This window comes from Grammomys surdaster, unplaced genomic scaffold, assembly GCF_004785775.1.
Source record: "Grammomys surdaster isolate TR1022 unplaced genomic scaffold, NIH_TR_1.0 150, whole genome shotgun sequence".
NCBI lineage: Eukaryota > Metazoa > Chordata > Mammalia > Rodentia > Muridae > Grammomys > Grammomys surdaster.
Genome location: NW_021604608.1, coordinates 18,701,836 through 18,722,594, shown reverse-complemented (window position 1 = coordinate 18,722,594; position 20,759 = coordinate 18,701,836). Strand labels below are relative to the sequence as shown.

General features: G+C 43.8%; 1 long non-coding RNA gene across 1 annotated transcript in view; it reads left to right on the top strand.

Annotated features, from left to right (window-relative positions):
* Positions 1-20,759, top strand: part of LOC114619447 — a 58,896-nt gene that overhangs the window by 35,839 nt on the left and 2,298 nt on the right. The gene's annotated exons all lie outside the window — the stretch shown is intronic.

The window sequence follows — 20,759 nt, the reverse complement described above, 5'->3', positions numbered from 1 at the left end:
ACCTTTCTTTCTTTCTTTCTTTCTTTCTTTCTTTCTTTCTTTCTTTCTTTCTTTCTTTCTGATTTATTTATTTATTTCATGTATGTGAGTACACTGTCGCTGTCTTCAGACACACCAGAAGAGGGCATCAGATCTCATTACAGATGGTTGTGAGCTACCATGTGGTTGCTGCGAATCAAACTCAGGACCTCTGGAAGAGCAGTCAGTGCTCTTAACCACTGAGCTATCTCTACAGCCCTCAGTCTGCTTTCTTATAGCACCCAAGACCACCATCCCAGGGTGGCACTACCTACAGTGAGCTGAACCCTCCCATATCAGTTATCCATCAAGAAATTGCACACAAGCTAATCTGGTAGGGGCATTTTCTCAGTTAAGATTTTCTCTTCCCAAATGACTTTACCTTGTGTCAAGATGACAAAATTAGCCAGCACAGAAGGCCTTCTACAGTCCTCCTAAAAACCACATAGGAAGCAATAACACACTCTCTGTTATCAACTTCAGTATTAGTTACTTTCTATTGTTGTGGTAAAACACTGTCATCAAAGCAACTTACAAAGAAAAGGTTATTTGGTGTACTACTCTTCCAGAGGTTTAGAGTCCATGGTGAGCAACAGACATGGAGTCAGGGGCAGGAAGCTGAGGCCTCATATCTTGAGCTGCAAGCATAAAATCTAAGAGAGAAAATATGAAATGACATAAGTCTTTAAATTCTCAAAGCCCTACCTTCAATGACATACCTCTTCCAACAGGGCTATGTGTACTAAATCTCTCAATCAATTGGAAACTAAGTGTTTAAATGTCTGAGACTATAGGGGACATTTCTAATTGAAACCATTGTGGCTCCCCAGGCTAGCCTGCCTTCCGAGAAGTTGAGATTATATGTATGTACTTCCAGGTCTGGTCTCACCTCACTTTGACAAGGTTTCAGTCAATACCAGGTTGCATTGTATTCTTTGTGATAATAATATAGTTTGTGTAATGTATAGAGCTCTCTGAATGTGGCAAAAAAAAAAAAAAGGATCCTACAAATAAGGGTTTGGATCTTGTCTCTGCCATTTACTAGCTGTGTGGTCCTGGGAATATTATATAGCCTCTCTGAGCTTGGGTCTTTCTCTGTAAAAAAGAAATATTAATACTATATTCATAGTGCTGCTGTGAAGATTAGAGATGTCTGTAAGAGAACCCGGGGGGGCCTCTATGGCGTGAAAAGGCTTAAAGGTTTATTAATTCATTTCTCATCTTCCTTCATTTATCCCCCCATTACAAGTCAGTCTTGGAGATTAAAATAGATAAAACTGATGTGATTTCAGATGGTGTTGTTTTAGCGTTAGAGTATTTCTGAGCACTCCATGTGTTATGTGTCCTTTTCACATACAAATTTCTGAAAATATTCCTTAGCCCAAATAAACTTGTTTTTGTTTTGATGTCACCATGTGACTGACTCAGATCTATTTGGAGAACTAAATTATTATATGCAGAAGAAAGTTGTCTTAGTTAGGGTTTCTATTGCTGCAGTGAAACACTGTAACCAAAAAAGCAGCTAGGGTGTGGGGAAAAGTCTTATACGGCTTACACTTCCATATTGCTGTTCAACACCAAAGGAAGTCAAGATGGGAACTCAGACCTGACAGGAACCTGGAGGCAGGAGCTGATGCAGAGGCCATGGAAGACTGCTGCTTACTGGCTTGCTCCCTGAGGCTTGCTCAGCATGCTTTCTTTTTTTTTCTTTTTTCTTTTTAATTGGATATTTTATTTATTTATATTTCAGATGCCATCCCATTTCTCCATTTCCCCTTCCTAGAAATCCCCCATCCCATCCCTCCTCCTTCTTTTTGCTTTTATATCATTTTAACTACATGCAAATACTAAGGTCAGTTCTAGGTTGAGGAACTAGCAATACAATAGATGCAAATAGTCAAGGAACAAGCAAGACAATAAACACAAATAGTCAAAGAACAAGCAAGTCAATAAACACAATTACGTGAATACTCCCATGATCACTGTTTCTAAGGGGTTATCAGGATGACCAAAGTATCTGAGACAATTTCCCTATACTAGCCCAAAGTCATTTCCGTGTCTGAAGCCTTGTTCTAGCCTAAAATTTAAATTCCTGCCTGAAATTACTTGTTTGTTCTAGCCTAAAGTCAGATTCCTACCTGAAGCCCACTTCCTTGTCCTTGGCCAATGTCAGATTCCTGCCAAGCAGCCCCAAAAGCTCTCCGCCTCTCCCTCTTTTTTATTTCATAAACAAGACTGAGACTATCTTAGGTTGTTCTGATAAGAATGCCTTCCTTACCTGTCGTGGAATATGCACTATCAAAAGCAATGCATTTCTGTCTTAAGTTGGTAATGCTCTGTGCAGAATCTTACCTGTCCTTGACTTTCCAGCCTGTTAATTTAATAACTCTGTTTGGGGGTCCATTTTCAGGTTCAAGCCATGTACTTTGGCTGCCAACATGTTGATGTTGTTAAAGACAAGATTTAACACGATGGGTAGGAATAAAAGTATTCCCAAGACAAAAAGGGCTAGCATGATCAAGCTATATATGCTATTCTTGAAGCTTGACCAAAATAGAAATACTGACCTCTGGCCATGGGTAATTTTATCAACAGTATCTGCTACACCAACGCTCAGCAGAACAGCATTCTTTAAATTCATAAGCTCACTATGCAAAGTTAAAACATCCAGAGAGGTGTTAGAATTATGCCAAATACACTGCAGGTGTCTTTAAACTTTTTCCTAATTATAATGACTACCACTGTAAATTTTAGAACTAACATGAATCCAAGGTATTTGTCAGCCTGCTTTCTTATAGCACCCAAGATCCCAGCCTCAGGGATGGCATTACCCACAATGGGCTGGGCCCTCTCCGATCAATCACTAGTTAAGAAAATGCCTCACAGCCTGATTTTATGCAGTCATTTTCTCAATTAAGATTCCCTCCTTTCAGATAACTCTAGTTGTGTGTGTGCTGACGTTAGACTAGCCAGCACAAAAGTCATCTCTGAAAAGCCAGCTCTATCTAGAAGGAGTCTCAAGTTGTTCTCTGATCAGATGTCCACCATGCCCCTAAACACACATGGCCTAGACAAAAAATAAAATGTAATAAAGACTTTAAAAATTCTGGGGCTCAGGGCCAAAACTGTCTGTGGCATGTGTGATGCAGGCCTCTGATAGTTAGCCTTCTTAATCTTGGCTTCTGGGACTCTGACCCCTGCAGAGTACACATACCCCAGGCAACTGTGGCTCCTGAAAGAAAGGTATTTGAGGTGGAGTTATTTGATGAAGACATGCTGGCATATACCTGCAATCCCAGCAGTCTGGAGGTAGAGAAAGGAAGACTGTTGCAAATTTGAGGCTAGCCTGATCTACATAACAAGATTCTGTCTTAAAAGGATAAAAAGAAAGAAAGAAAGAAAGAAAGAAAGAAAGAAAGAAAGAAAGAAAGAAAGAAAGAAAGAAAGGAAGGAAGGAAGAAAGAAAGAAAGAAAGAAAGAAAAATCCTGCTGTTATGAGCACTGGGTGCTCTTCCAGAGGACCAGGGTTCAGTTCTTAGCACCCACACCTTGTCTGACAACTGTTTGCAATTCCAGTTCCAAGAGACCCAGTGCTCTTGTCTTTGCAGAGCTGTGTGGAAAGTTGTATTGAGAAGAGTGTCAGCTAGATGGGCAGATTGTACTATTGGTGGCCAGAGATGTGTTTCCTTCATGTCTTATATTTGTTCTCTGACTCTGACCCAGGAAAACAGGAGCCCCCCCAGGCTAGTATACTGCAAAGAGTCTGCAGAAAGGCCTCATTATCAAGAAGTCAGCAGCATACTTAACCCTGCAACCCAGAGCAGACCTGAGCCCTGGGGGAAAGACTGTTACCCAGGCTTAAAGAGGACAAGCCAGCAGTGGCCGGAAGGAGAAAGGTGACTCCTGGGGCCTGAGCCAAAGAAGGGTTTTGGACAGGAAAGGGGCCTCATAACACAGCACACTTGACAGGAATTGTTTAAGGCTTTAAACCTTTGCCAAGTAACGCGAGACAGGCCCTATAAGTATTTTAGCTATATATAGGGTGTAACCTGAAAGTGCCTCCTTCTGAAGCACTCCCTTTTGAACTGACAGTGCCTCCCTCCTGGGAGGATAGAGTGGGGGGAAGGGGTCCTGTTAGAGACAGACAAAAGTAGGGGAGCACTGCCTTTGAAGAATTTCCTCCCTTTTCATGCCTGGGGTGTAACCAGAGACCAGTGTCAACAAAGAATCCCGCTTGGGAAAGCTTTTGTGCTGTGCTCTCTTTCGGGGCGTGACTCGGTTTTTCAGAGGTCAATGAATTGTAAATTGTATAAGTTTATGTTCTCCTGAACTCCAGGGGAGTGGGGAGGCTTCTGAGGGTGTGTGGGTGGGAGAGGGGTGGGTGGTGTCACTCCAACATCCTGGAAACTTGCTGTATGTGAGACCAGAGCCGGCTGCAAGAAATCCTCCCACTTAGAAGAGAGCAGAAAATGTATGTGGGTTTGGATATTCACGTCTGAATTTGCTCTAGTAAATAAATCCATATTAAAACTAGAAAATAAGGTACCATAGCAAGTTCAGAGATGGGGATGGCGATAAAGTCAGTTATTTGGTCTGACTGGTTACTTTCCTGCACTTAGAACTATTTGCGTGCCTCCCAGAAGCACCTACTCTATTCTGTGCTCTCAAAGGTGGGAGCTAGTTCTTAATCACTTTGTGTGCACACACACACAGACACACACACACACGCGTGTGTGTGTGTGTATGTGCGCGCGTACGCTCGCGTGCCCACCCAAAATTGACATCTCCATTGTTCTTTTCCTTATTCATTGAGGTTCTCACAGTGGAACCCAGAGCTCACTGAAAAGGCTAGTCTAGCTAGCAAGCTTGCTCTGAAGTTCCTTTCTCCCTTTTTCAGACGCTAAGATCATAGGCAGGCCCCTCTGCACATCTGCATTGACCTGGGTTCTGAGGAGCTGAACCCCAGTGTTCATGCTTTGCACAGCGAGCTCTTTGTTCACAAGCCATGTTCCTGCCTGCTCCCTGATTATTTTTGATCGATATTTCTTACCCCTCCAAACTCCTACACCCTCTGGCTCAGCAAAAACACATGAGTGCTTGATGGGTGTTTGTCTCATTCCAGATCCCGTACTGAGTACATTACAAAACAAATGGGCTTTCTCTCTCTCCGGATGTGCAATCTGTGTTGGAGGAAAGTCGACGCTCAAAAAATGAGCAAGTGATGTAATGCATCAGTAGTTGATACATAGTAAGAAGAAACATAAGAGACACTCAGGAGGCAGAGGGTGGCATCTCTCAGGAAATGGGGCTTCCGAGGGTGCATGTCCTACTTCCCACCCAAGGTTGCTCTAGACAAGGTGTGCAGGGTGAAGGAACAGGGGTGGGAAATACAGATGGGAACTCATTGCTGAGACCTGGGGGACTTGTGGGTCACTGCAAAGTCTGAATTTTCTTGTGGGTGAGCCGGGAAGCCTCTAGAATGTCTTTAGAAGTCAGACAAACATTCTGGCTGCTGCTTTAAAAATAAATCCTAAGGGCAAAGGTGGAAGCAGAGAAACATGATACGGTGATATGCGCAAGAGGTGATGGTGGCTTGTTGTAAGGATTTTTCCGGACTTGAAGTCTTGGGGAAGGAGGGCTGGCAAGGTTTGCTGCTGAGTGTAATTCTAGGCTGGAAAGAGGTGAAGGTGAGTTGCTTTCTTCCCCTGAGTGGTCTGAGCAGATCGGAGTGCGGACTGACTCCTACAAGTTAGTCTAGGGTGGTGTTTTCTCATGGTCACTGGCAGCAACCCAGTTTCACCCAGATCTAGAGAAGACAATGAGAGCAACATTCATGCTGACATTGTCAACTCAAGCGCTATTCTGGGTGAAGCAGAGCCACGGAGTGTGGCCCAGGCTCTGGGCTTCCTCTAGCAGGGCTTGGGAGGAATTTGGAGGTGTGGGGAGGAGTCCTGGCTTCTGCAAGCAGAACATCATTTCTTATTCCTTCTGTTCATCAGTTCAACAATTATTGAGAGCTTTGTGCTCATCCACTATGCTAGGTGCTGTGCTCAAAGATGAATAAATTCTACCTGTTTGGTAGAAATTCATAGCATAGGTGCACATGATGGATATACAGGATATGTAGGATGCTTTGGTAGTCAAGATTTACCCCTCCCCCTGCCGTGTGTGTGTGTGTGTGTGTGTGTGTGTGTGTGTGTGCATGGCTTGTCTGGTGCACCTCAACTCCTCATAATCTCTGATTAGAGGATAGTTTGAAGAGTCCTAATATGTTGGCAGAGAGTCCCCGAGTTCATTTCTTCGTCCTTCTCATCCATAACCACTCTTAACCATTTTGCACTCTGGCTCTAGTTCTGTCTGCTAAGAAACTTTAATAGTTTCATGGATGTCCCCTTTTGAGGTCTGTTGGGTGTTTCTTGGCTAAAGCCCAGACTTTGGAGACAATCCTGCTTCTTTTTCTCTGTACCAGTCTTAACAACAGTTTACAAATAAGGCCGAAGAAAGTTACTGACAGGGCCTCACTGAATGTATCTGTGCAAAACGCACAGGTTGAAATCCTAGGTGGTAGTATGAGGGAGTAGAGTCTTCAGAGTGATCAGGCCACGAGGCTAGGACCTTTATGGTTGGGATTCGTGCCCTTTAAACCAAAGAAACCAGAGAGAGCTGTCCACTTAGTTCACCGAGTGAGAGCACAGTGGACCAGCAACATCAGTGACAGAGCAGGCACTTCACAGACAGTGCCAGATCTTGACCTTGGACCTCCTGCCCTTCAGAACTATACGAAATACATTTCTGTTCTTTGTTGCTCCCCTTCAAGTGTCTTATTGTGGTAGCCCTCAGATGGCCACATCTGACATAGTCATAACTTTTCAAATTCAGAGTTTTCTAGGAGGGAAGACAAAATCCCGCCCAGTTTCTTTAGAATCTTTCAGTTGTTTTTTCTTTTTTTTTTTTTATTAAACTAGAGGTCCTGAGTGTCCTTTAGTCCGAGTTCATTTCTGCCTCTAAAGTGTGTACGGTATTTTAAAAGTGGATGTAGTTTGTTTTTTTCAAGTCTTCTAAGATCTCATATATGAGCCTTTGTGATCTATGTCTGTATCTTTATCAATCAATCAATTAATTAAAGTGTGTGTGAGTATATGTGTGTGTGTGTGGTGTGTGTGTGTGAGTATGTGTGTGTGAGTGTGTCTTTGTATGTGTGTCTGTGTGTGTGTGAGAGTGTGTGTGTGTCTGTGTGTATGGTGTGTGAGTGTGTGTGTATGAGTGTGTGCTGTGTGTGTGAGTGTGTGTGTGAGTATGTATGTGTAGGCTTGTATGTGCCATGATATGCAGATGAAGATCAAAGGACAGTCTTTGGGAGTTCAATGTCTCCTTCCACCTGGAAGATGGCTCCAGCTCCCCTGGAGACAGAGCTGATAATTCTACATCCGGATCTACAGGCAGCAGAAAGAGAGAGAGAGCTTCTGTGCCCGACCTGGGTCTCTAAACCTTAAAGTACCCCCTCCCCCAAATACTTCCTCCAACAAGGCTACACCTACTCTGACATGGCCACACCTCCTAATCTTTTCAAATAGTGGTGACCAAGCATTGAAATACGTGAGCAGACAGGGGGCCATTCTTATCCAAACCACCACACTAATATTCCGACCTAGCTTCAGGGTAGTTCTGTACTAATTACTCCTGTAAGTCTCTGACCCACACTCTACTGATGTTCTGATTACAGTTTGCTTCAAGCTATCTAGCTTTTCATATAGAGTCTGGGCAGGGAACTTGGGTCATCAGGTGTGCATGTTTATATCTGCTGAGCTATCTTCTGGGCCCTATGTCTGTATTCTCTTGGTTTTTACTCATACTTGGCTTCTTGCTTTTTTGTCTCCTCGACATATTTATTTAGCTCAGATATCTGTAATGAGGCAAATTAAAAGAGTTTGGAAGGATGCCTTAGTGGCAGAGTACTTTGCCCTTAAGCATAAGGTCCTGGGTTTGGGTCTTACTACTGACAAATGTTATGTGTAAAATTAGAGATCTAGGATGATGTTATCCTTCAGAGTGCATTTATTCTTGGATCTACTGGGTTTCTAGGCGACTATGGAATGACTTTAAGCCAAGTTCTGGGGCTCTGAAGCGGACTTCCTAAGTCTAAATATATTTGCCATTGTTTCTCTCTCTCTCTCAAGTCTCATCCTAAAACAAAACAGTTGCACCAGTTCTACCCTGGAATGCTGGTGTTGGGTGCTATGATTGCCCAAGGCTCTATGAACCTCTCTCTCGCTCTCTCTCTCGCTCTCTCTCTCTCTCTCTCTCTCTCTCTGAGACAGGTTCTCATGTAGCCAAGGTTAGCCTCCAACTCAGTATGTAGCCAAAGATGACCTTGGAATAGAGCTTACACAAAGCCTTTCGAGTCTCATCACCATGTTCGAGTCTCATCACCATGATTCTCATCACCATGTTAACTGACTTAGATAATTGGGAAATGTCTAATATTGTATGATTTTATTATCAAAAATGTGTTCAGCATGTTGCTTTAAAATTCTTTCTGCCAAGTATATTGACACACACCTTTAATCCCAGCACGTGGGAGGCAGCGGCAGGCAAATGTGGATGAGTTTGAGGGCAGTCTGGTGTGCATGACAAGTAAGTTCCAGGTAAGCCAAGGCGATATAGTGAAATACTGTCTGAAGATTAAAAAAAACTCAAATCATACCAAACCAACCAACCAACCAACCAAACAAACAAACCAAAGGAACAACAACAACAAAAATCCCCAACCCTCCACAAAAAAACCAACCAAGAAAAGCCCCTCAAACCAGAACACAACATAAAATCCTTCTTCCTATTTAACCCTTCTAGCCTTAAAAGATAAATGACTATTATTTGGGACATTTTAAAAGAAGATTTATTTTTATTATTTTTAAGTGTATGTATGTGCATGCGTGTGTGTGTGTGTGTGTGTATGTGAGAGAGAGTGCGTGCATGCGTGTATGTGTGTGAATGTGTGTGAGTATGTGTGTGTGTGTGTGTCTACATGTGGGTATGTGCAAGTGAGTGCAGGCACCTGTGGGGGCCAATGCTTCGGGAACTGGAGTAACTGATGGTTAGGAGACTGTGCTGGGAATTGAACTTGGGTCCTCTTTGAGAGTACTAAGTACTCTTAAATGCTGAGCCATTTCTCTAGCCATCTCTCCCCAATTCTAGGAGATTTTGAATCAATTTTTTTTTGTTTCTCTGAGCAACTAATTGGCATTGAGCAAGACAGAATCTTTATCGGAGTTTTTACTTGAAGGATAAGCTTGAGAAACAACTCTCAGATTTTAGTAAGACCAGCCTTGCTTTGATCAAGGTGGTACTGAGAAATTTTCTTCTACATGTCTCTCAGCTGCTAAACAGCAAGTGCTGAAACAAGTAAATTTAGAATCAGACCTTTTATTCTCAAAGTAATTTATTCACAAACAGTAATTCAACACACTCAATTTCTTAGCTCTCATGACATTAATAAGCATGTCAAAAGAGAGCAAACTTATATTACTGTTTCCAACATAGTGTTTTATTGATTCTTTGAGGATTTCGTATCATATACCCTATCACATTCACTTTCCCAGTCCTTCCCTGTCCACCCCTTGTGACCTCCTTCTGGCCAAACCAAAACCTGAAACCAACCAAACAAAAAAATCTGATTTATGTTGTCTATAGTGTCACTGGGGCATGGTCAAACTCTCAGTGGCCCGCCCCTTAAATAGAGCTGAGTAGTTTTCCCTCCACACCCCTGCTGGAAGCCACTTATTGTAGAGAGTGACACTTAAGGATACTACCATAGTTTTTAAGAGTTTTCTTTGATGGCTTCCTATTTAGGATGTTACTTTTTTTTTAAGGTGGGGAGGGATTGTCACAGAAATCTTCCATGCTTCTCTTTCTCAGCTGTGCATCTGCAATCATTGACATCACTGCCAAAGTAGCTTATTTTCTCTTTATGGTCAGTGGGAGCATGGACGTCCACATGGTTTCTGGTGTGAGCACAGACCTTCAACAGACTTTCCAGTTGCAGAAGGACCCTGGACCCAGATAAGGCCCTTCAGTGCAGCGGAGATCATAGATATCAACATGGTTTCAGGATGCAGCTTAGACCAGGAACATCCTCTTGGCTCTCAGTGGCAATATGAGCCATGAACATCCACACGACCCTGCTCACGGTAGGACCATGAGCCCAGACATGCCCCATGGTATTATCACAGGTCTGGTCATCACCATGGCCCCAGGTGGCAATTACAGGCCACCCACGTCAATGTGGAGTCTGCAGCACAGACTCATAAGTAACTATGGCCTTGAGCTGGCAGTACAGGCCACTCAGATCAATATGGATCCTCGTGGTAACATGGTTTCGAAATCAACACCTTTGTAGGCAACATCACAGGCCAGGGACCTCTGCTTGGCCTTTGGTGATAACACAGTCCAAGGACATCGACTCAGACCTTGGCTGTAACAGGACCTTGGACCCAGGCATGGACCACGGCTGTAACCTGTATCCAGACACTTTTATAGGCTCAGGTGGCAGCCCTGGGCACTCAAGTCAGTGTGGTCCAGGGGCAGCACAGCCTCCAAACATTAACGTGGATACAGGCACATTAGCTTGAACACTAGCATGCCATTAGGTGATAACACAGTCCTTGGACATCAACCTAGACCCCAGCCATATCAGAGCAATTGACACATACGTGGCCCTCAGTGGCACTGTGGGACACAGTGGTCCTTTGAGGAGGTCAAGTTGAGAAAGTGGACAGTTCCTTATATGGGGTCTAGGGTGATCTTGCAGCCTGGAAGCTAGTTTGAGGGCTAAATGTGTATCTGTTTAAGCTCCAGGGTGCTGCACACCCTCTGGTCGATCCCACTGGGCAACGACATGATCCACTATTGACCTCAGCCCTACCTCATGCCTGTCACTGCCTCATGCCTGTTACAGTTGCACCTCTCTGTACAACACACACACCTCCATCACTCCCATCTCCGTTGACTGTTCTCTTTTCTCAGTAGCACCTGGGGAGGGGTGGGGGGGGGAAATCTAGGGGCCTGGGGGTGAGATATCTCACCAATCAAAAGTCTGGCCTTTTCTCTCCTAGTTTGTCTTAGTTAGGGTTTCTATTACTGTGAATAGTCACTATGACTATGGCAATTATTATAAAGGAAAACATTTAATTGGGGCTGGCTTACAGTTCAAAGATTCAGTCCATTGTCATCATGGTGGAAACATAGTGGCACACAGGCAGACATGGCACTGGAGAAGGAGCTGAGAGTGACCCTGGGCCTGACTTGAGTCTCAAAGCCCACCCCATGTGACACACTTCCTCCAACAAGGCCACACCTTCTAATAGCACCACTCCCTGTGACCCTATGGGGGTCGTTTTTACTCAAACTGCCACACTCTCCTAGCCTGTGGCTCTCTCAAGGTGATGGCAGAGGCTCAGCTATAAATGTCACCTTCTTAGAGAGGCCTTTTCTACCTCATTGGGGTATAATTCTATCATCCTTCCCACTTGTCTGATTGATTCTCTTTCCATCTCTTATCACATCCTACGATGGCCTTTTTGGTCTTTGGAAAATTCCAACACAAGATACCCAATGCATTTGGTTCTTTGCTGTCTCCAGCAGCTGGAATGGTGCCTGGCGTGTGGAAGGTGCTCACTAGATATTGCAGGTTGGAAGTGTGGGTGTCTGACTTGGAATTCTTACTTTATGACTTAATCTTTATGGGAAAATGAACAACAGCAGAAAAGACCATGGGAGCCTGGAGAACACAGATCCCCCAACCCTGATGCCCTTCCACCTGGAGTAGTTGCTGGGATCCTGCATGCCTTGCAGTGTGACAGCAAGGGTCTGTATTCCCTCCTGTTCCCTGCCGTGCCTTTACACCCTTAGCTACCTCTTGGGAGACTTACACAGTGACTTGGGCACTGCCTTCTACTCGGGATTCCAGAGAGTTGTTACATGGGTCACTTTTTCACGAATCTGGAACATTCTGGACTTGTATAGGTTGATTCTCTTACACTAGCTAGCTTTTACCAAATGGGCCCCAGTTACAGAGAGAGGGAGGAGAGTTGCTTCTCTGTTTCTCTTGGGTGTCAGGTCGGCTGTGTCTGTGGCCATTTCCCACGTGTATCCTGCTGTTTGAGATCAAAGGTTACGAGAAGGATATGTAAGACAGAAGTCTAAGGACTCATTTGTTTTCCTCAATAAGAGTTGAGCATGTGCCGGGCGGTGGTGGCGCACGCCTTTAATCCCAGCACTTGGGAGGCAGAGGCAGGCGGATTTCTGAGTTCAAGAGTTTGAGGCTAGCCTGGTCTACAGAGTGAGTTCCGGGACAGCCAGGACTACACAGAGAAACCCTGTCTCAAAAAAACAAAAAACAAAAAAAAAAAAACAAAAAAACAAAAACAAAAAAAAAACAAGAGTTGAGCATGCGTGCTAGTGCTGGCTGCAGACATGGTTTCTGTGCACACAGTTGTTGGTTGTCTAAGCTGAGCCACTCTCCGGTCTTACCTCCCATCACTCAGTCTTTGGCGCCTGAGCTTGGGAAGCTGGAATCCTTACAGTAATTTGGGCTGCTGCCACGAGCCATGCACAAACCCATAAAGTCTTCACTAGGGAATTTAGGAGCAAGCCTCATGGTGTAGTCTCTGGCTTTGACTGCCGTTTTCATAGAGCTGATGGAGGATGTTTTCCAAAGGACACTTGAGGGTCCTCCTAAAGGGAATGCTCCAGTCTCTGCAGCACAGGAATTGGGAATGTTTGCAGATCCACTTCAGGTTTCTCTGTCCTTCAGATAGGACATTCTGACTGTACTGACTGCCTTCTGTTCTGCCTTTTATCTGTGTCAGAGCCATTTAGAGGTACTGATACTCTTGATGTCTTTGTTATTGCCTACGTACCTTGTGCCAGGAGCAAACTGAAGATGGTTTTGACAAGAAGCAAAGGTTGTGGGTGGAAGACTTGACAGCTCCCAAAGAAGCCTCCTTGGGGCTTTTGTTAGCACAGCTCACCCTTTAGAATGTTTCATTGTTTGTGTAGGAGTTCAGCCCAACAGCTTGTTACACACTCCATACCAGACCCTATTAGGTCCTGAGAGTACCCAGGGCAGCAGTTTTCAACCTTTTTAATGCTGGATCCTTTAATGCAGTTCTCATGTCGTGGTGACCCCCAACCATAAAAGAATTTCATTGCCACTTCATAACTGTAATTCTGCTATTACAAGTTGTAATGTAAATATGCAGGATATCAGATATGGTAACCCCAAAGAGGTCCTGGTCCACAGGCTGAGAACCCCTGACCTAGACCAACAGAATTCTGCCCTTGCTATCAAGAAATTCAGAGCTTTGTTGAAACAGGGATCTGTAGGTTGGCTTCAACGTGGTCACTGATGTTTCTCTTGAGTCTGGGACTTGTCACTAGTTCCAACCAAGGGTGGAGGGGCGTGGGGAAATGCCATGTTGTATAACTTCTTTTGTCATTCTGAAAATGCTCCCTGTAGAAGCATTGTCACCTTACAGTCACATGAACTGAAAATACAAGAAGAAAATAAAGGCCATGCCCAAGCAAGCAGACGCTTTGCAGGCCTTGTCTTTATCCCAGCTGCCAGCAGCAGGTGACTAAGCAAGCAACCTCCTCTGATGTCATATAGAGAAAAAATTCCCCCAAGCAAGCCTCGCTGACATTCTTGACCCAGCAAATTATGAACAAATACAAATGGCTTCTTTTAATCTACAAACCTTGGGTTGTTACACAGCCTCAGAGAGTGCAGCAGGCAAGTATCTTCTTAGATAAAAGAGGTATAAGATGCTGCAGGATCCCAGAGGAAGAGTAACCAAGCCAGCCTCCCGGAGATGACAGCATGGTGTGGGAGATTCCAAAGATTTGCTTGAGACCGATATCTTGTTTAAAGACCTGGGTGTGAGCCAGACTCTCGGGCACAAGAAGGTTCTCCAGGCATAGCAGAGTCAAATAAGGAAAACATGAAGGTAACTCAGGCATGCTACGTATGTGAGGGATCTTAAGCAGGTGTGAAGCAAAGAGTACATACATGTGCAGACGTGTTCATAGTGATCTTAGGGACAGAGGACATTTATTGACTGCTACATGGTATACTATGTGATAGGTGCTGATCTAAGGTTTTCTCTGTGTGAACACATTTAACTCTCACATGATCTGTTCGCATTAGGAGGAGATGAGGCACTCAGAGGTGAGTAAATTGCTCAAGGACACCTACCTGACAAGCGCAGAGTTCAGATTCAAGTTCAGGGAGCACTTGAGTTGTGTTTGCCTCTAAAACAGCTTGGGGCTTGTCCAATAGGTGGTGGGAATTGACCCAGAGACTTAAAATAAACTGAGTGGCGTGTCTCAGACAAAGATTCTGCATTTGTTAGGTGTGGTGGCACGGACTTCTAAGTCCCATCACCTGAGGCTGAAGTAGACGTTGCCTCTGAGGACAACCTGAGCTACATAGCAAGGAGCCTGTGTCTAAACCCAAACTAACAACAAACACCCTCTCCCCCCACTCCTGCATTACTGACAAACCTAGCAGAACAAAGGAGAAAAGCTCCATGGTTTTTAGTTGCCCACTTTGGTTTTCTTTGCCTGTTGACTATTCCTCTATAAGGTAAGCAGTAAGCACTAGACTCCTTGTAAGATAAGGAGACAGTCAGGTGGATTACAAGTAAAAGGTTCAGGGGACATTTCCTACTTCATAGGGGGTCATGGTAGTAGAAGGGAGATACAAGTATGACAGCCACTAAAACAGGAGAGTGACCACATCCTTCACAATAGAGGATAGCATCTGATATGAGCTAGCCTGTTCTCATATCCTGTAAGCTCCCTGGCTTTGCAGACAGTTTGCGTTTCTTTCCCTCTACCTGGGGCTCTTCAGATCATTAGTATCAAAATATTAAAACAGCAGTTGGGATTAAAACAGTAATTTAGCAAAGAAGACAAGTTCTTCTCCTTTGGTTGTGGTCCTAGCTGAAGGGGTGCTCATGGACAGACCAGGGAATCATGGCTCCTGTGTTACATCCACCCATATTCTCTCTGCCTTTTGTCCAGTCAAAGTTGTCTAGGGGCATCTGAGCAGCTCAATAAAGTCTGAAGCTGTGTACAGACTCATTCATTATATCTGAACTTCAGCAGCCCTTTATGTGAGGAGGGAAGTCTGGCTTAGCGTAGAGGTTAGATCCAGCCTCTGGCTGACACTTGCTTTGTGATAATATGGGCAAATGTCTGGACTTTTCCAGTATTTTTGCCTAAGGTACAGGCTGTTGGTGGGAGATTAACTTCACTACAAACAATAAAAAGAACTGTAGCTTAGGTTTATAGAGTGAGAACCAAAGCCTGAACTCATGCTAATTTTTATTTGAGACAGGATCTCATGTGTCCCAGACTGGCCTTGAACTTGAGATGTAGTTGGAGATGACCTCAGACTCCTGGATCTTCCAGGCCCCACTCTGCAAGTGCTGTAACTGCAGATGTGGCGATGTCTGGCTTTGTATAAAATTTTTTGTATAGAATATTTTGTTGTATAACTATTTTATTTACATTTGTATAAAAATATTACAATAACCTAAGCTCTGTGAAACTCATATCTTCTCTTATCCTATCAGAAGCTCTCCATATTAGTCCGCTATTGCTGTGTAGCAAACCCAAGAAGCTCAAAACAGTAGGAAACTTATAGTAGAGACTGGCTGTATGGCTCAAGGTAGAGTATCTGTGTAACATGCACAAGGGGCTAAGTTCAAGCTCGAGCATCATAAAAATAAATAAATACATAAAACAAGTAAGTACATAATACATAAAGAATCTCACAGTTTCCCTGTGTAAATCCCACAGTTTCCGTGTGTCAGAAATGGCTTAATTGGGTGGCTCCAACTTTACGAATCTTTTATAAGTTTACTGGGGCTCTAGTCATTTCAAGTCTTGTCTGAAGTTCATGGTTCACCTTGAGTATGGTAGGTCAGCTTTGGCTCTGCCAGGATTGTTTATTCATCATCCCTTCACCACAGGATTGATTGTCCACAAGACCACTGGAATGCTCTTAAGGTATGTCAGCTGGCTTCCCCTAAGTGAATGATCTAAGACACAGTAACAGCTGCATGCCTTTTATGACCTTGGGAGGCATGTCTCAACATTTCCACAATGCCCCATGGTTATACTGCTCAGCCTATTCCATGAACAGACACACCACACACATCACACACACACACACACACACACACACACACACACACACGGTGTGACCGTGACCCAAGGATCATTGGTGGTATCTTTGAGGCTGCATGCTACATCTTCCCTGTATATTTCTAGCACATTCCTGTGTTTGCTTTAATAACATTTATCTACAGTTATGGTTTTGATTGTTTGACACTTCCTTTTCAGTAAGTAGATTGTGAGCTTTCTAAGAGCAGAGTTTTTGATTTTTTTTTCTTGCTTTATTTCCAGTGCCTAGAACAATACCAGGTCCATAGTTGATACTCACTATGGAGCACAAGCTGGACACTGTTTTTATAATGGTTCAGCCCTGGACAGTTGTTTCGACCTAGAGTAGAGACTACACTTTGACTTTATTTTTCTGGCCTCTGCATTCTTTGAAACATTTGTCAGTAAGTAACCTTATTAAAATGACTGAGCACATTTTCCTTTAAAAGTCCCACATGCAATTAAAGTCGTTATTTGAGTAGTGAGCATCTTGCTAAATTACACACGGACTGCTAACTTGATTATGTTTGCGGGAATTATCCATTTTCTGGATTATTTGCTAGAAAAGAGAAGTACTTGGCTGGCCACCCACTCTTCATTTTCCTTCCCAGTCTCCTGAGGAAGGGGCCCTGGTATTCATCAGACACACAATGGGGTACCCATAGAACAATGCCTCACCCACGCACTCTCCTGGCTAGGGAGGAGAAATTTGGAGTGGGCATGGAGAAAACTGGATGAAAAGTGTCCCTATTATTTCTCCTTCTCCTGGGTATTCCGAGTGCAGAGTTTTGGCGGAAAGACTTTTGGTGTTTGAGAAAGACCAGAATGAGTGAGAGGGACCACCAAAGTAGACTCCTAAGGCTGTTCTGATCGTGCCTCTAATGAAAGGTGATGATGGCTCCTGATTTTCTTCAAGGCTCAGCGCAGTCTTCCCCACCCTCTTCCCCAACCATGTGGGAAAGCAGAAGGTTTCTAGGCCAAAGGCAGCCTCAGGGGAAACAAAAAGAGTTTGCGTTTAGTGGAAATCATCTACAGAACTCTGTGGGTACCTGTGGACAACTGGACTAGGGTGAGACCCCCCCACAAGCAAATGGACATGTTAACACCTTCAGGTAGTCAGTCTCTCTTCACTAACAGTGACTAGATGGCTCTTTGTGAAGGAGGACTTAATATTTAGCTAGAATTTATTCAGGGTGGATTCTCGTGGGGCCTGCCTTTCCTTTCCATGACTCTCTCAGGAGGGGCTATGTACAACCGTGAAGAGCAAAGGCTTTACCAGTTACCAAGTACCAAGTACTTGCCTGTTTCAGTCCACACCCTTGATCCAGTACTCAAAGGAGGTGACCTTACGTGAGTCCTTCTACTTTTTCACGCCTCCATTTCCTCCGATGTGAAGTGAGGATAACGACTGTACTTTGTTCATGAGCATAACAACTAAATTGGGAGAAGTCCTGAAAAGGTTTTTGGCCATTATGTTCTTTTAAAGGATTCATGTCATAGACATCTATGAAGCAGTAAATATTGATATGTGCTGGAGTAAGGGAACAGTGAGGAATTCCTAGATGAGACTCTCATGAAGCTTCTACGTGTGTGTGTGTGTGTGTGTGTGTGTGTGTGTGTGTGTGTTGTAGTTAAAAATTGCCCATTCCCAATGTTATTGCTGTGAAGAGACACCATGAAAATGGCAACTCTTAGAAAGGAAACCATTTAATTGGGGCTGGCTTGTAGTTCAGAGGTTTAATCTGTTATCACCATGGCAGGAAGCACGGCATCCAGACAGACATGGTATGGGAGACGGAGGTGAGGGTTCTACAACTTGATCTGTAGGCAGCCGGAAGAGAACTGAGACTCTTCCTCCCACAAAGCCACACCTTCTTCAATAAGACCACACCTCCTAATAGTGCCACTTCTTATAGACCTATGGTGCCCATTTGTATTCAAACCACCACATTTCACTTACTGCCCCCCATATGCTTGTAGCCATATAATAATGCAAAACGCGTTTAGTCTGACTTCAAAAGTCCCCATAGTATATAACAATATCAGCACTATTTAAAAGTCCAAAGTTCAAAATCTCTTCTGAGACTCATGCAATCTCTTAACTGTAACCCCCTATAAAATCAGAATCAAAGAGCAGATTACATATTTCCAACATACAGTATCACAGAATATACATGACCATTCCAGAAGGAAGGAAGGGGAGCAGAGTGAGGAAATATGGGAGCAAAGCAAGACCAAAACCCAGCTGAGCAAACTCCAAACTCTGCTTCTCCATGTCTGATGTCAAAAATGCTCTTCAGATCTCCAGAATCTTTCAGCTTTGCTGACTGCAACATACTTCTTTTTCTCATAAACCCTGTTGGCAGCTTTCCTTGGCAGATATCCCATGACTCTGATATTTCCAACATCTTGGGGTCTCCAAGGCAATCCAGGCTTTATCTTCATAGCTTCCCACAGAGACATCTCTGGACCTCCATGCAGGAACACCCCTGACACACACTTGGCCATACTTGGCCTCAATGGCTTTCCTTAGTTACTGAGGGAGATTCTGTAACCCCTTTCTTCTATTCTTGACTCTAAAGCCAGAAGAACCATGCGGCCGAAGCTGCCAAGTTCTGTGGCTTGCTGAGGCTGGAACATGGTTCCTTATTCAATTACATCTTTACTAGCTATCTGCTTTCAATGGTTTCTTTCACTGCATAAGTTTGGCTGTCTTGGAACTCACTCTGTAGACCAGACTGGTCTTGAACTTAGAGATCTACCAGCCTCTGTTTTCTGAGTGCAGTGATTAAAGGTGTGTAGCACCACATCTGGACCTAATCTGTTCTTTAATTCCTTTTCACAAGGTGGAAGCTTAGCTGGGTATGGTCTTGCCCTGAGATCACCACTCTCTCACTTCAATTTAACATCAGACTTTTCTTTGATCTGTTTATCTCCTTGAACAGAAGATTTAGCTCCATTCCACTTCCTGGAACTTCTTTTCTCCTCAAATTGTACATTTTGTGTGTTTTTCCTTGTTCAGCTTGCTCCTTTTTATTATAGATCTTCATAAGAATGAACACAAATACAGGATAGAATCAATTTTAGGCTATTTTGAGATTTCTTTTGCCAATGGAATTAATCCAAAACTCTTTAGTTTACCTTTAGGTAAACTTTTTAGGCGAGGGCAAACAGCCGCATTCTTGGTCAAAATATCAGAAGAGTAGTTTCTAGACCGCATACTGACATTCTTCTCTGAAACCTCTTTTTTTTTGTTTTGTTTTGTTTTGTTTTTTCGAGATAGGGTTTCTCTGTGTCGTCCTGGCTGTCCTGGAACTCACTCTGTAGACTAGGCTGGTCTCGAACTCAGAAATCCATCTGCCTCTGCCTCCCAAGTGCTGGGATTAAAGGCGTGTACCACCACTGCGTCTCTGAAACCTCTTAAGCCAGGCCCCCATGGTTCAAATTACCCCTAGTACCATTGTCTTCTATGTTTGACATTCCTTCAAACAAAAGCATGGTCAGGCCTATCACAGCAATACCCCAATTTTTGTCTTCTATGTTTGACATTCCTTCAAACAAAAGCATGGTCAGGCCTATCACAGCAATACCCCAATTTTTTGTCTTACTTAGGGTTTTTATTGCTGTGAACAGACACCATGATTAAGGCAACTCTTATAATAAAAAACCATTTCACTGGGGCTGGCTTACGGTTTAGAGGTTTAGTCCATTATCATTATGGCAAGAAGCATGCTGGCATGAAGACAGACAAGGTACTGGGGATGGAGCTGAGAGTTTTACATCTTGATCCACAGGGAGCAAGAAGAGAACTGAGACACACTTCTTCCAACAAGGCCACACCTCCTAATAGTGCCATTCTTTATGGGCTTATAGGGACCACTCTCATTCAAACCACTATATCCAATGTCCATATTCTAACCCCTGAAACCTGAGACTATGTTAAATTACAAAGCAAGGAGGAATTAAGGTTGCAGATGGAAATATGTTCACAAGTCCCCCGGCTTTAAAATAGAGATAAAGCCCTAGGTTATCCATGGGGTAGGTCCGATGTCATCATATCCTTAAATGATGGAAGGAAAGCAGAAGAGCGTCCAAGTGGGGCTATGTGATCCGCAATTGCTGACTCTGAAGATGGAAGGAGGAGGATATTCAAAGCACACAGAATCCTTTCCATCATGATGGAAGTGAATTGCAAGGAAATGAGTCTCCAGCCTCCAGAACTATAAACCATAAATCAGTTCAAGCCACCGTGTTTGTAGTAATTTGTTTCAACAGCAGTAGGAAGGACGAAAACAAAGAAAAAGTGAGTGTCCTTGGTAAGTGCTACCATTGCTGTGATGAAACAGCATGAACGAAAGCAACTTGGGGAGCATGGTGGTTTGAATATTCTTGGCCAATGAAAAGTGGCATTATTAAGAGGTGCAGCCATGTTAGAATAGGCGTGGCCTTGTTGGAGGAAATGTATCACTGTGTGGGTGGGCTTTGAGGGCTCTTAGAGCATAAACTCCGCCCAT